General features: G+C 47.3%; 1 long non-coding RNA gene across 1 annotated transcript; it reads right to left on the reverse strand.

Annotated features, from left to right (window-relative positions):
* Window positions 1-8300: 8300 nt before the first annotated feature.
* Window positions 8301-9575, reverse strand: LOC135577072 (uncharacterized). Its single transcript, XR_010468678.1, has 2 exons — window positions 9477-9575; window positions 8301-8643 (listed from the first exon to the last, which is right to left on the reverse strand). It is a non-coding gene; the product is annotated as an uncharacterized LOC135577072 (long non-coding RNA).
* Between the last annotated feature and the right edge of the window lie 3198 nt (window positions 9576-12773).

The following is a 12773-nucleotide window of genomic DNA, read 5'->3' on the forward strand; positions in this document are numbered from 1 at the left end:
TGTGGAGCTGGCGTCACTCCAGCAGCGGCGGAGCTGGGTGTGCCGAGCTGGTGGCTCCAGCAGGTGCAGGCCAGGCCCCCGGAAGTCATGGGCGGGACTTCACAGCAAACCGGAACCTGGTTGCAGGGATGCAGGGCCTGAGGCCTGTAGATCACAGGCAGACAGACAGGGTCCTCTCTAGATGCCAGCCGTGGTCAACGAGAGCTCGACCCTCGTGATCACCCTCTTATATAGGGGGTATGACGATTATGGGATGGAATACTTCCGTTGGTCAGTTCTAGTCACCTGTTCCATCCACCCCTCCGCAAACACGCCCCTCCCCTCTCAAAACGGAACGTGGGAAAACTTATCAGTCTTTCTTAGCTACCATAGTAATAAATCTAAACACGAGCTTCTTCAGCATTCCGTTGGTCTCTTATCAGCACCGAGTACAGCATCCTAGGAAAAATATGCAGGCTAAAACTCAGAAAAGTACAGCCACCGAGAAGAACTGAGCTGAAAGAAAAAAAAAAAAATCACTAAAAGAGAACCGGTCTTGTTTTTAACAAAACCAGGACAAGAAGTTCCTCTGGGAAATAGCCACCAGCCGGATCCGCGGGCAGCAGGGAACTACCTGCCCCGGACGGCGTTTTGCCCTTCCTTAAATGTGTTTTCACAGGGGCGCCACCAGCGTCGCTGAGTTGCTCAGCTTTGGCCCGCGGTGAGTCCGGTGCCTAGCTGCCTTGCCCAGACAACTTGCACCAGGAGAGGGGTTTCACGGTGATACAAGACAGACTCTTTTTTCTTTTTTTTTGTTTTTCCCCCCTCTCTCCTCTTTTCCAGTGAGACCAATCATCCACCGGAACAGCCTCCCCAGGGACATGGTAGGGTCCCCATCGCTGGAGGTTTTCAAGATGCCATTGGACAGGGTGCTAGATAAAGGTTGGACCAGACGATCTTTTGAGGTCCCTTGTTGGGGATTGGCTCAAGGAGCACAGACATGAGTCCACCAAGCAACTGTACGAGCAGAGCCCATTTTAGTTGATATAAGTAGGCCTTAGTTAGCTTGTCTATTAGGCCGTGGGAAAGGGGGGAACGGAAAAGTACTAACTAAGGCAGGGTCAGGATATTTTTGAAGAGATAAGAGTCAGAAGAATGTGGGATGCGCATAGCTAGCTAAACCCAAGTAGGTGGAGTAAGTAAATGTGCTTAGCCTATTAGATAGAGACAAGTATGCATAATTATGGTATTTGGTATAAATGCACGCTATCTCGGGCAATAAAGTTGAAGTATGCTTTATCACTCATATTGAGTTGGCTGCATTTCTTCCTCCGTCCGCTCGGGTCTGGAACTCTGATGGGACTTTTCTCTGCAATTGGCGCCCGAACCGGCGATCCGAAGCGGCGGATAGAAGCAAAAGGCACCGGGAGAGCAGCGACCGGCGGGCAAGATCGACCGAACACTTTGCTGCGGTGTGTCGTCTCCGAAGCCTGAACCGACTGAAGTTCGCCAGTGCTGGGCTACAGGAAACAAGGGCTGCAAGAGGTCTCTTAATTTAGCAAGAGGTACCGTACTATAATGATGAATAACGGGGAAATAGATTAAAAATGATGAATAACGGAGAGATAGATAACAGAGAAACGGATTAAAAGAGATAGATAACAGAGAAACGGGTTAAAAGTGATAAATAACAGAGAAACGGGTTAAAAGTGATAAATAACAGAGAAACGGATTAAAAGTGATGAATAACGGAGAAACGGGTTAAAATGATGAATAACAGAGAAATGGATTTAGAAGTAGCCCTAGATTTATTACAAAGCTTTTTAGAAAAGCGAGGTGTTGATCATAGTTACGTTAAACAGCTAGCTGGTCTAGTAACATTGGGAAAAACTAAGGGGTGTTTTCAGGATCCTGATTTATTGTTTGATGAAGGAGAGTGGAGGAAATTAGGGGATGTGTTGTGGGATATGGTCATAGACGAGGATAAAACAGCTAAGAAACTGAAGAAACCGTGGAGGGAAGTAATTAATAATATTAAGCGTCATAAAGTGAAAAAGAATTTAGCCGCGGTAGTTTCACAGAAACTCGGCAAAATGGAGCCTTCCGCTCCGCCGATGGAAACGGGCATATCTGCGTTATCAGCGAAGAACCTTAAAAGACTATTAACTTGGTGCAGAGGCAATAGGTATCCTGCTGACCTGTCAGGAGTTTTTCGAATAGAGACTTGGAAAAAGATGGGAACTGTATTGTGGAAGGCAATTAGTCACCGCGAAAGATATATTCTCGGCCTTGTAACCATCTGGAAACTGATAAATACTACAGTGAAGCAATTAAAACCTGAAAAGACTGTTACGAGCATTAGTGACTCAAAACTTGAACTTTGGGTGAGAACAGCAAGTCCAGAGGATTGGTGTCAGACAACTTACTCAAAGAACCTGTGAAAGCTGAGAATGCTAAAGTCGTAAACACGTGTACTATCAGTTCTTTTACCAATTTTACCAATCTGCTTTTCCTGCATTTTAACCCTCTAACTTCCACGAGAGAACAGAAGAAGTCACTGAAAATAGAACTGGACAACAGAACTGTGTGACAGATTAGATCAGCTAACAGCAAGTGAATCTGACAGTCGGCAATGTGGTCATGATAATCGTGACGGGAAAGGGGGTGCTTCTGGGGACTCAGGGTATAAAACTTAGAAGTTAAGGAAGCACTGGTTTTGGAATTGGCAGTAGAGAATGCTAAAGTTTGCTATCAACATGTTATTTGTGAGTTTTACAGTGCATATTATGTGCTGCTGTTTATTGCCTCTCTGAAAGTCAAGCAGCTTGTCAGGAATGTGAGTTAATTGTTTTACTGGTTGTTGTTAGAATTGTTTCTTTGTGGTATAAGTGCACCGTAAAACTTTCTCTCCACTTTTCCCACTCACGCTGCAAGCAGCCCTGTGCTTTTCCGTGGGGTCAGAAATTACTGTTTTCAGTCGTGTTCATAAAAAATCGGTATTGGGAGGTGTTTTAAAACATAGGGAAGCACTTGGAAATATGAGGAAAGAAGATCTTGTAAAATATTGTAATTAATGGTGGCTGCTGTATAAGTTAAATGGTTGGGAAAAGTGTCCGGGGAATAGAATCTTGGAGTATAACACCTTGTTGCAATTAATATTGTTTTTAGGGTGAGAAAAGTAAGACAAAATAAATCCCTACAAGAGATCATTAAATCATTTCAGACAGCTGAGAGAGAGTTAACTGATAACACGCAGGTCACAGTAAACTTGCCGAAGTCTGCACAATGTTTTCCTTATTAGCCTGTTTTCTTTGTGGGTATCTGTTTAAGCATGTTGCAATTTTGGTAGGTCTTTGTTATATGGTACAGTAGGTTCACAGAGATTCATGAAAATTGGTTGACTCAAAAGGTGCGTTTTGTGATAGTACAAAAGATCATGAGTAATTTAGTTCCTTACTGTGTGAACATGATGTTAAGATTTTATGTGTAGTAGCTGTTATATTTTTTTTCTAGCGTACTAGCTTTATTCCAATATCCAGACTTGCGCAACTCTGTGACAGGCTGTCTCTCATCTCGGTGCACTAAATTTGGCCTTTTTGTATGCACATCAACTGAAGAATCATGGTTTTAGAATAACAGTTGTAGCACACCAGATGAGACACTATAAAAAAAAAAAAAAAAAAAAAGGCCTTGCCCAGTCCAGCTTGCTGCGGGGGGGGGCGGATGCCAAATGGGGCTCCAGCGCGCACTGACCCATTTTGTCAGGGAGACCCAGAGGTATCTCCACCTGGCTGAGCAGTGAGCGGTTCAAGGTGCAATGCAAAAAATTGAGATATTGTCTTAAATTGGTGTAAGTGTGATCCATCTGCTTATTTGAACTTGGTATATGGTTTTCGTATCTGAGCTCAGTATTTTAGCTTGCATATTCATATTCGGTACCAAAAGAATCTTGTTTGGGGAGATAATTACAATGGGAACCGGTTCCACTGCTAAAATTCCACCTTGCTTCCCCTTAGGATGCATCCTTACACATTAAAGTAATCGCTTATATTGTTAGAAAAGCATTTAAATTGTTAAAATACTATGATAGATGTGAACTTGGGGTATTGTATGAAGTTATGAAGTTGTATTTAAAGGTTGCTGGAATGTGAACTGATTTGGATCTAGGACAATAGAATAATGGATTTATGTTTATTATACTGGTTTATACTGTTTTTTGACATCTCTAAATTGTAAAAGGCAAATGGAGATATTGCTGAGCTACTTGAAATTGCATATAAAGTGTATTATGGCTGAAATGAAATGGGAAAACAAAAGAGCAAAATATCCCAGGCCTGTGTGTAGCTCATTGTAACTGAGAAGTTTCCCAGAGCCTCCTACTTCGTACCAGCCAGTATGCCAGCTGCGTGACCTTGGTTATATCTACACTGCAAAGAAAGAAAAAACAACTGGAAAAACCTGGCTGCCTGCTTTTAAAGCAGTGAAAGGGGGGTTCTCTCTCCCCCCACTGCAGCGATGTAATACTGAATGGAGCAGTCTGAGGGTGAAGTTTAAAGGCATCCTGAGCAGACCCGTAGTTCTAATGAAACTGGACAATTAAACCAAAAATTTGTTGATAGACTTATCCTATAGTAATTAATTGTACAAGACTTCTTAGTAAATTCACCATGCTAGTTTTTGAGGTCATGAGAGAGAATGAAAGAAAGGCCATTTTTTTTTGAGACCAATAGAATGTCAAATTTGGAACAAAGTTTTAATACATGAATTCTTATAGTTGTTAGAAACTCCTATACCTCTCTTAGGTTAAGATTTGTTAAGTAAATTGTAAGCTCAAATAACGTTTTCTGAGAATTCTGTTTAGTTGCATAGCCTACAAGAAGCTGCTTGGATGGTGCAGATCTGCTTGTGCAAGTGAGAAATCTTCAAGGAACTTAGCAGCCAATGTTTTTGATAAAGCAAATACTACACTGAGAAATCTGAAACAGGACTTCAATCCGGTAAGGGAAAACAATATCCAATAAATATGACAGCCAAAATGGAGTTAGAAACTTTGAGGGATGAATTTATGACAACTTTACAGGACGACTGCATTTGATTGGACTTACAGATTTGTCTATGAAACAACCTGTGGCTATTGTGGGACAGTATGATGAGAATGCTAACAGACTAATATACCAATTGTCACTCTGATCAAGAAAATGCAGGGAATGAATTTAAGGCCATGATCCTTTTGTCATATATGTACCATTTGCAAAATTTAAGGAACCTCTGAATTTGATTTGCGATTTTGAGTACGTAGTCAAGATCCAACACACGTATCTGATTCTGAACTGTGTTTTTGTTTTGTTTTGTTTGTTTTGTTTTGTTTTGTTTTTTAAACAAAAAGGGGAATTGTCAAAAGGATTGTATGTGATGAATCACTTGTATCTAAGTAGTACAGCCTAAATTTGCCCTGTGATGAAACACTTTGTAACTATGACCCAAAACCATGCTAAATCAGAAAGAACCTGCATTAGTTATGGTCAAATCACTAGTTAACGTTCAATGGAAAAGGCCACACCAATTGATAACCTGGGGGAGAGGTTATGCTTATGTTTTTACAGATCAAGAGCTGCAATGGTTGCCAGCACGAAACGTGAAACCTGTGTTATCTTCCTGACAATGATTGTTGCAGCTGCTGTGTTTTGGATGCCTGCGCAGACAGGGACTAGCATGTGGATTACTTTGGCCAACATGACTGACCATCTATGTGCCTGGCTGCGATGTCTCTGGAAAGGGCGTTCCACACATGCTTGGTTGATGTCTTCCTTGATGACTACAGCAGCATCACACGACTGTTTCAAATAGTGGTTGATGCAGAGGCATTGCAACGAACTGTAATAATACTAACACGGCACTTTGGATTAATTGCCACCTGGAAGCAGACATCAAACCACAGGAACTGGAATTGCTGGCATCTATGCCCATGGATGCTTGTATTCAGCCGGTTTGTGAAAAGTGTCAGAACAGTATACAAGAACATGAATGGACAAAACTACAAAATGTTAATGCTACTCTTGGTGACTACAGAAATGAAACTCGACGGTGTAATGCTTCACAGAAGAATGCAAGGGATGTCATTGACAGCGACCCTAAAACCTCCTGTATGGTGTATTCTTGATCTGTGAAGATAGAGCCTGACCAGGAATTCCTTCTAACGCTGTTGGAGGACTGTGTATTTTGGGACTATTAACTCTCTTAACGTCCAATGTATCTATGATAATAGATCACAAAAGAACAAGACGAGAAAAACACTTTTATGGATTTACAGAATAAGTCGAGATCCATCCACGAGGAGATTAAACAACTTACGGACCATTCACAGAAGATCAGAGAAGATGTGGGCCTCTTTGGCTTAGACGGCCTCATGAACTGGTTTGGACTACGAGGATGGGTAAAAGGGCTTTTGCAGAGTGCTCTGGCTCTCTTAATCATAGTAGTAGTTGCATTAATATGCTTGAGTTATGCTATATCATGTATTAAGAAGATTTTAGAGCAGACACTTGGACAGGCTCTGCTCATAAAAAAGGAAAAGGGGGGAGATGTTGGGGATTGGCTCAAGGAGCACAGACATGAGTCCACCAAGCAACTGTACGAGCAGAGCCCATTTTAGTTGATATAAGTAGGCCTTAGTTAGCTTGTCTATTAGGCCGTGGGAAAGGGGGGAACGGAAAAGTACTAACTAAGGCAGGGTCAGGATATTTTTGAAGAGATAAGAGTCAGAAGAATGTGGGATGCGCATAGCTAGCTAAACCCAAGTAGGTGGAGTAAGTAAATGTGCTTAGCCTATTAGATAGAGACAAGTATGCATAATTATGGTATTTGGTATAAATGCACGCTATCTCGGGCAATAAAGTTGAAGTATGCTTTATCACTCATATTGAGTTGGCTGCATTTCTTCCTCCGTCCGCTCGGGTCTGGAACTCTGATGGGACTTTTCTCTGCAGTCCCTTCCCACCCGGGCTGCTCTAGGATTCTACAATTCTTCAGCGGATCACTGTTTAATAACCCTCTCTCCGGTTTGGAGCAAAGTATCGGCAACCTTGCCTGCGAGGTGAGGCGCAACGTTCCACCAGGCGCCACAGACCTCCAAAACCTCTGGTAATCACTCACCCAAGTCTCTCTGAATGGATAAGCCATACCTAGCTTCTTCACAATCCCCTGCCCCCAGAAGCGGGAACACCTCCTAGATGCCTTAGGGAGTTTACACAGACAGAACAATAGACCTTACCTGGCTCAGTCAGTCAGTAAGCAAACACTGCACCAGTGCAGTTTCAAGGCAACATCACCTGTCAGTTTCCACCTACTTCAGGTAAATCATTTCCATCTCCTCCCCAGGGAAGATGAAACAAAGGTGAAGCCCTCGGGTGTCACCAAACTTCACCTGATGGCTTGGGGATACAGAAGAGATGATAGACGCCTTCCAGCGGGCGTCTCAGGTGCCTCTGCCTCAGTAACATAGCGTTCAAGGGCAACAAAGGATGGCCCTGCTTTCCCACACCCATCTCCCTTTTTTAATAGCTGTTAAAGAAAGATGAAGTTGGCCGTCTCCCTGTGATGTACTTTTGGTTTGGGTCTGGCTGGGACGGAGGGAACTTTCCCCACAGCAGCCCTCGTAGTGCTGTGCTTTGTAGCTCTAGCTAGAAGGGTGTTGAGAACACACCGATGCTTTGGCTACTGCTGAGCAGTGCTCCCACGGCACAGAGGCTGTCTCTCCAACCACCCCCACCGGCCAGTGAGCTGGGGGTGGGCAAGAGGTTGGGAGGGGACAGAGCCAGGACAGCTGACCCAAACTGACAAAAAGAGATATTCCACTCTGCTACGGAAGCGCCGCAGCTGCCATTCAGGCCGACCGTTTTCTCCTGCCGTATCCCTCCTCACCAGAAAAGGGACGTCAACGGGGCCTTCGCACACAGCCATTGATCAAGCGCTCCAACAGGAGTTGGACGCTTCCAACACGTTGCACTGTGCCGAAACCACCCTCGTACGGCATGCCTGTAGCGTCACGTACGGTATCTTCTCAAGTTTCAGCAGCAGCCTACGCTGGCTTTACGTACATTTGCGTACCACTTCCAAAAAGCTACGAGTTCGCTTCGTGACACACACATGGGAGACTACTGCCAAGCGGTTCCAGCGCCACGCTTCAAATGACTGGGCAAATCATTGTCTGTCTAGAGAAGGCTGTGAACGGACTGAAACGTTCCACATACTTGCACTCCGGGGAGACACCATTTTGCCCTGCACAACTCTTTCCCCTCAGAGTAAGACGCACAAGACAGAGGTGATATCCCCATGCTAAATCTTTATTGTGCAACTGCTGCTCAAAGCTTTTAGTACCTTCCACAGACACACGTCACACAAAATTAGACTTCAACAGTGGCTAGACTGACGGGCAACAGACAAAAATCCATTCAGAGGCGGTTCGTGCCCGTCCAGCGACTCTTGCGGTGCAAACAAATCTTAGCCGGGCGGACAGCCCAACTCACGGCCACCCCGAATAGGTAGACGTACGTGACAGACAGACTGCCCACCCTCGGGCCCTTCATCCACAACCATCCGGAATCCGTTGGTCAGACCCAGGCGAGCAGCACGCTTCTTGCCAACAAGCATTAAATGCCCGGGAAGCTGGAGAAGGAAGTACAAACCCATAAATTAATAAAATAAAAAGCCACATACAAAGAGGGGAGAGGGCAGGAAGGGCAGGACTGAGAGCAGAGGACCACCCCCCAGAGAAACCAGCGTGCCAACTCCTAGCAATTCAACCACTGGGCTACAAATTACCGTCTGTCTGCCCGCCCGCCTGAAACTGACATTTGCCAGGCAAAGCTACAAAGACCTATTATGCACACCACCATGGGGGAGGGGGGGGAAGCAGCTATGCAATTTGTTTCAAGCAAGACACTGCCCGACTACAAAACGGCCACGGAAGCCAAGTTTGTCTCTGGGTTAAAGCCCCCTTATATCTCCAGGCAACATAAGCAATTCTGGTGCAAAATAAGCTTTAGGCTGCCTTTTGCGTGGCTTTACGGAGTCTCTGAACTCGACTTTTATAGCTAAAAGTGAAGCATCCAGCACCTCTCAACCAGCTTTGCCCTTCCTCGCCCCGACCTGCCAAAAACCCCAAGCCCTCTTCTCCATATCAGAAGAAGAACTAGTACTACTCCTCCTCTTACTCTATAAACCATGACAACGGGCATCAGACCGCACTCCAAAGCAAAACAGCCCTGCATTTTGCACCAGAAGTACATACCCAGGGACAAGCATTGCTTCACATCGCCGCTGTTAGTCAAAAAGCTCAATTCCATTACAAGCCAGAGGCAAAAGATTACAGCGCCAGAAAACCCAGAATAGCCTCCTGTGCCCTATCAAGAGGAAAAGAGGGGCTGGGAAAGAGTCCACTAAATTAGGAACTAATTACAGGTACTCTTCAGCGTACAGAAAGCTTCCACAGTACTTACAGAGTCACTGGAATCTTCAGATAACCTGATAATCGGCTCCTTAGGCATGACTAGGAAAAGCGTCGCAGCTTGGGGTGAAAGATCACGGAACGCAAGGCACTGGAGGAAGAGTAAACAGCTGAAACGTAACGGGCTTCAGAGAAAGGTAAGAGCTTAAGCAAATCAATACGCCCCGCTGGACTCGTACAGAAGCAGATCACCCGAGACCCCAAACGCAAGCCGAGACGTTGATTTTCTTTTTTTTTCTCACGCGATATTAATACTTTCTGTACTCGAAATACAACATGTTTACAGAGCCCCCTCCAGAAGCGGGATTCAGCACGCAAGATGACAGGGGCAACGAGACGGGCCAGTACTTCAGATTAGCGACCTCCAGTATGGTTTAATTTGGGTTGATCATTTCCTAAGCAGTTTTTCTATTCAATGCGGTCCACACAGAGGCGGGAGGCAAACGGCTTAACTGAATCGGCAAAGAATTCAGCGGAGCGCAAGATCAGCGGCCGTTCGTTTGCCGCCGTACAGGGAGCTCAAGTACTGAACAAAAGCATGATCACAGGAAGCCTGCAAGGGCATAGCGCGAGTCCGCCTTCTATGTCGCACCGAAACCCTACCTTCCAAAGCAGAAGACGTCCCTAACCGTTAACCTTCAGCATTTTAATAACAAAATTATACAGGATACTAACTGAAAGTTAACATCATGTAGGTAACGGCCGCAGGTTTTTTTTTTTCCCCGCAGTCTAAGCAGCTCACTCTAGTTACTAGCACACTGTGGCGCACCAGCACCCGTGAACGTTGCAAGCATGCTGTTATCGTGGTCCCACTTCACCACAGAAACAAGATCTGGGAAGCTTTGGCAGCCTGCGGGATGACCCGTTTCTAGACTGGTGGTTTTAGTTGGTTTTTATTTTTAAGAAAAACAAGAACAGGTGTACTTCTTTGCTTTAATAATCCAGTTTGGGGCTTCAGAACCAAAACCTAGCACAGCAGAGCTGCAAAATCTCTATAATGCTCTTACGAGGCACATCAAGACCTGCCTTTCTCCTACGCGGAACTAACTCCTCGCGGACCTTCACTGTTCACGTACAGACACCGGGAATCGCCGAGGACACTGACTGCGTGTACTTAACCTAAGGTTTCAAGACTACCATCCTACACGAGGTAGGGCCGCTCCCATCCCTCGGCAGCAAACTTTGCTCGACTTGCAGTGCCAAAGGGATATCACGCGGCAAACGTCTGCGGCTGCCGCCCAGCGCGTAACCGTCAGAGGCCCTTCTCTGTGCGCGCGCATACACGACACGGAGCGAGGGGGTGGGGGGGGCTGGAAACCGAGGCGAACCGGACAGTACCAGCAACCCGGTAGGCGCCGCGGCAGCCGGGGGACGGGACGGGACGGGACACCGACGAAGCGCGAGGTTTTAGGGATGGTGCGGTAGAGAGCGCCACAACCCAGAGAGGCCCCGTCCGTCGCCCGTCCCTCCGCCCACCCGCAGCAATGCCGCCACCCGCCCCGCCGCGCTCCCGGGCAGCGCGCAACGGGTCCTCGGCTCAGGGGGCCTGCGAGCGCGGGGGGGGAAGCGAAGAAGAAACGCGCACAGAGCATAGCCGCGGCTACCTTCTCGTCCTCGTAGACGACGTTGGCGGGGAAGCGCCTTGCCGGGGACCTTGCCGAAGACAATAATGGCGCCGCCACGCCGCCCGCGCCCCAATAATCTCGGCAGCCACGACAACGCCCGTTGTCGCTTCCTCCACTCGGCCAGGTCCTCCGCGGCTCCCATTGGGCCGTCAGATCGCCGCCGGCCGATCCCGCGTCTCGATTGGCTGTCTCGTCTGTCGTTTGCCCTCGTCCCCGCCCCCCTTGGCGGGTCCGCCCTCGTCGACCTGGTGCTCACGGGGGCTCGGGCAGTTTGCGTGCGCTCGGGCCGCGGAGGGATCTGGGCCGTGTAGTGCTGCGACCCTGTGGGCGGGCAACGAGGTCTCAGAAGAGGCTGCTGTAGCTACAAGTACTCTTTACTGTTGTTTATTACCGCAGCAAGTCCACCCCAAGCGTGCTCGCGGCTCGTTTTGGTGCTGCTTTTCCCTCCAGTCAAAGGACTGCTTTTGCCAGGGCAGGGCAGGCCTTGACTTTTCAGAGCATTTCGCAGAACCAACAGGGCTTGCTCTAAACTGTTCCCTGAAAGCCCCACTTCAGCTGCAGATGTCTCTAAGCTGCATGCCTCCTGGGAGAAAATCAAATCCAAAGCGCGTGTCTTTCCAAGCCAGCTCTGTGGAATCAATCCTTTTTTCTGCTCTCTCTTTTTCTTTTTACATAGAGGGCGTCCCCCCCACCCCACCCCGCCACCTCCGTTTCCTTCTGAACAGTTTCTAGCCGTCGACTGCAGCGCTCCAGTCCCTTGAGTCATCCCACCAAGTTTCAGTGATAGCGATTAGGCCATAGCTTTCCAGCTGCACAGTGGCTTCCAGCTCCTCCTGTTCGTTACCTGTGCTGCGTGCACGGGTATGGAGGCGCTTCAGTTGGGCTGTCGACCCTCTCACCTTTCAAGCCCCAATTCCTTTGCGGCGTTTCGCAGGTGTTCCCCTGTTGGTTCCTAATGCGTCAGCAGCCCCTGTTGCTCAAAACTCCCTCCTCTTCCCCCACTGAGTCTAGTTTAAAGCCCTCCTTGTCAGTCTGGCCAGCTTGTTGGCAAAGACCCTCTTGCCCCACCTGGTCAGGTGAAGCCATCAGCTCCCAACAGACCCGGCTTCTCAAAGGTAGATCCGTGACCATAGAAGCCAAAGCCCGGACACGTTAATCCTATTGTGTGAGGCTATCAGCGAGAACCCAGCACCAAATCCAACAAAACCGTGTGGCTGGAGACCGGGCTGATAAGCGGCCGAACCCGCGTGAGCGTGGCAGAAACATCCGACTACGAGTCAACCGCTTTATGCTATAAATGCGTGCAGCCATCAGGCTCCCTTGAGCTCTCCCTCCGCAGCAGCTGGCTGCGCGGCGGCGATCTCCCCTTGAGTAGGGACGCCTCTCGAGGTTTCCCCTTGAGGCTGAGAGATCCCTTACCTGACACCAGGCATCGACGGGCTGGTAAGCGACACGTTTTTGCACGCGTGTGACATTTAAGATGCCTATAGTAAGCTTACGCGAGAATCTTTGTATCCCATACTAACTTTAGGTGTCGTAAATAGCATCCAGCTGTACTTATTAAATATTTTACGCACCTAAATTTACTGATCAGACCTCAGTAAACTAACTACTAGACCAGATCAGATCTGAGTGATCTCTTGACTCTTCTCCTGTGACACCCG

Source organism: Columba livia, chromosome W (genome assembly GCF_036013475.1).
Source record: "Columba livia isolate bColLiv1 breed racing homer chromosome W, bColLiv1.pat.W.v2, whole genome shotgun sequence".
Lineage (NCBI taxonomy): Eukaryota > Metazoa > Chordata > Aves > Columbiformes > Columbidae > Columba > Columba livia.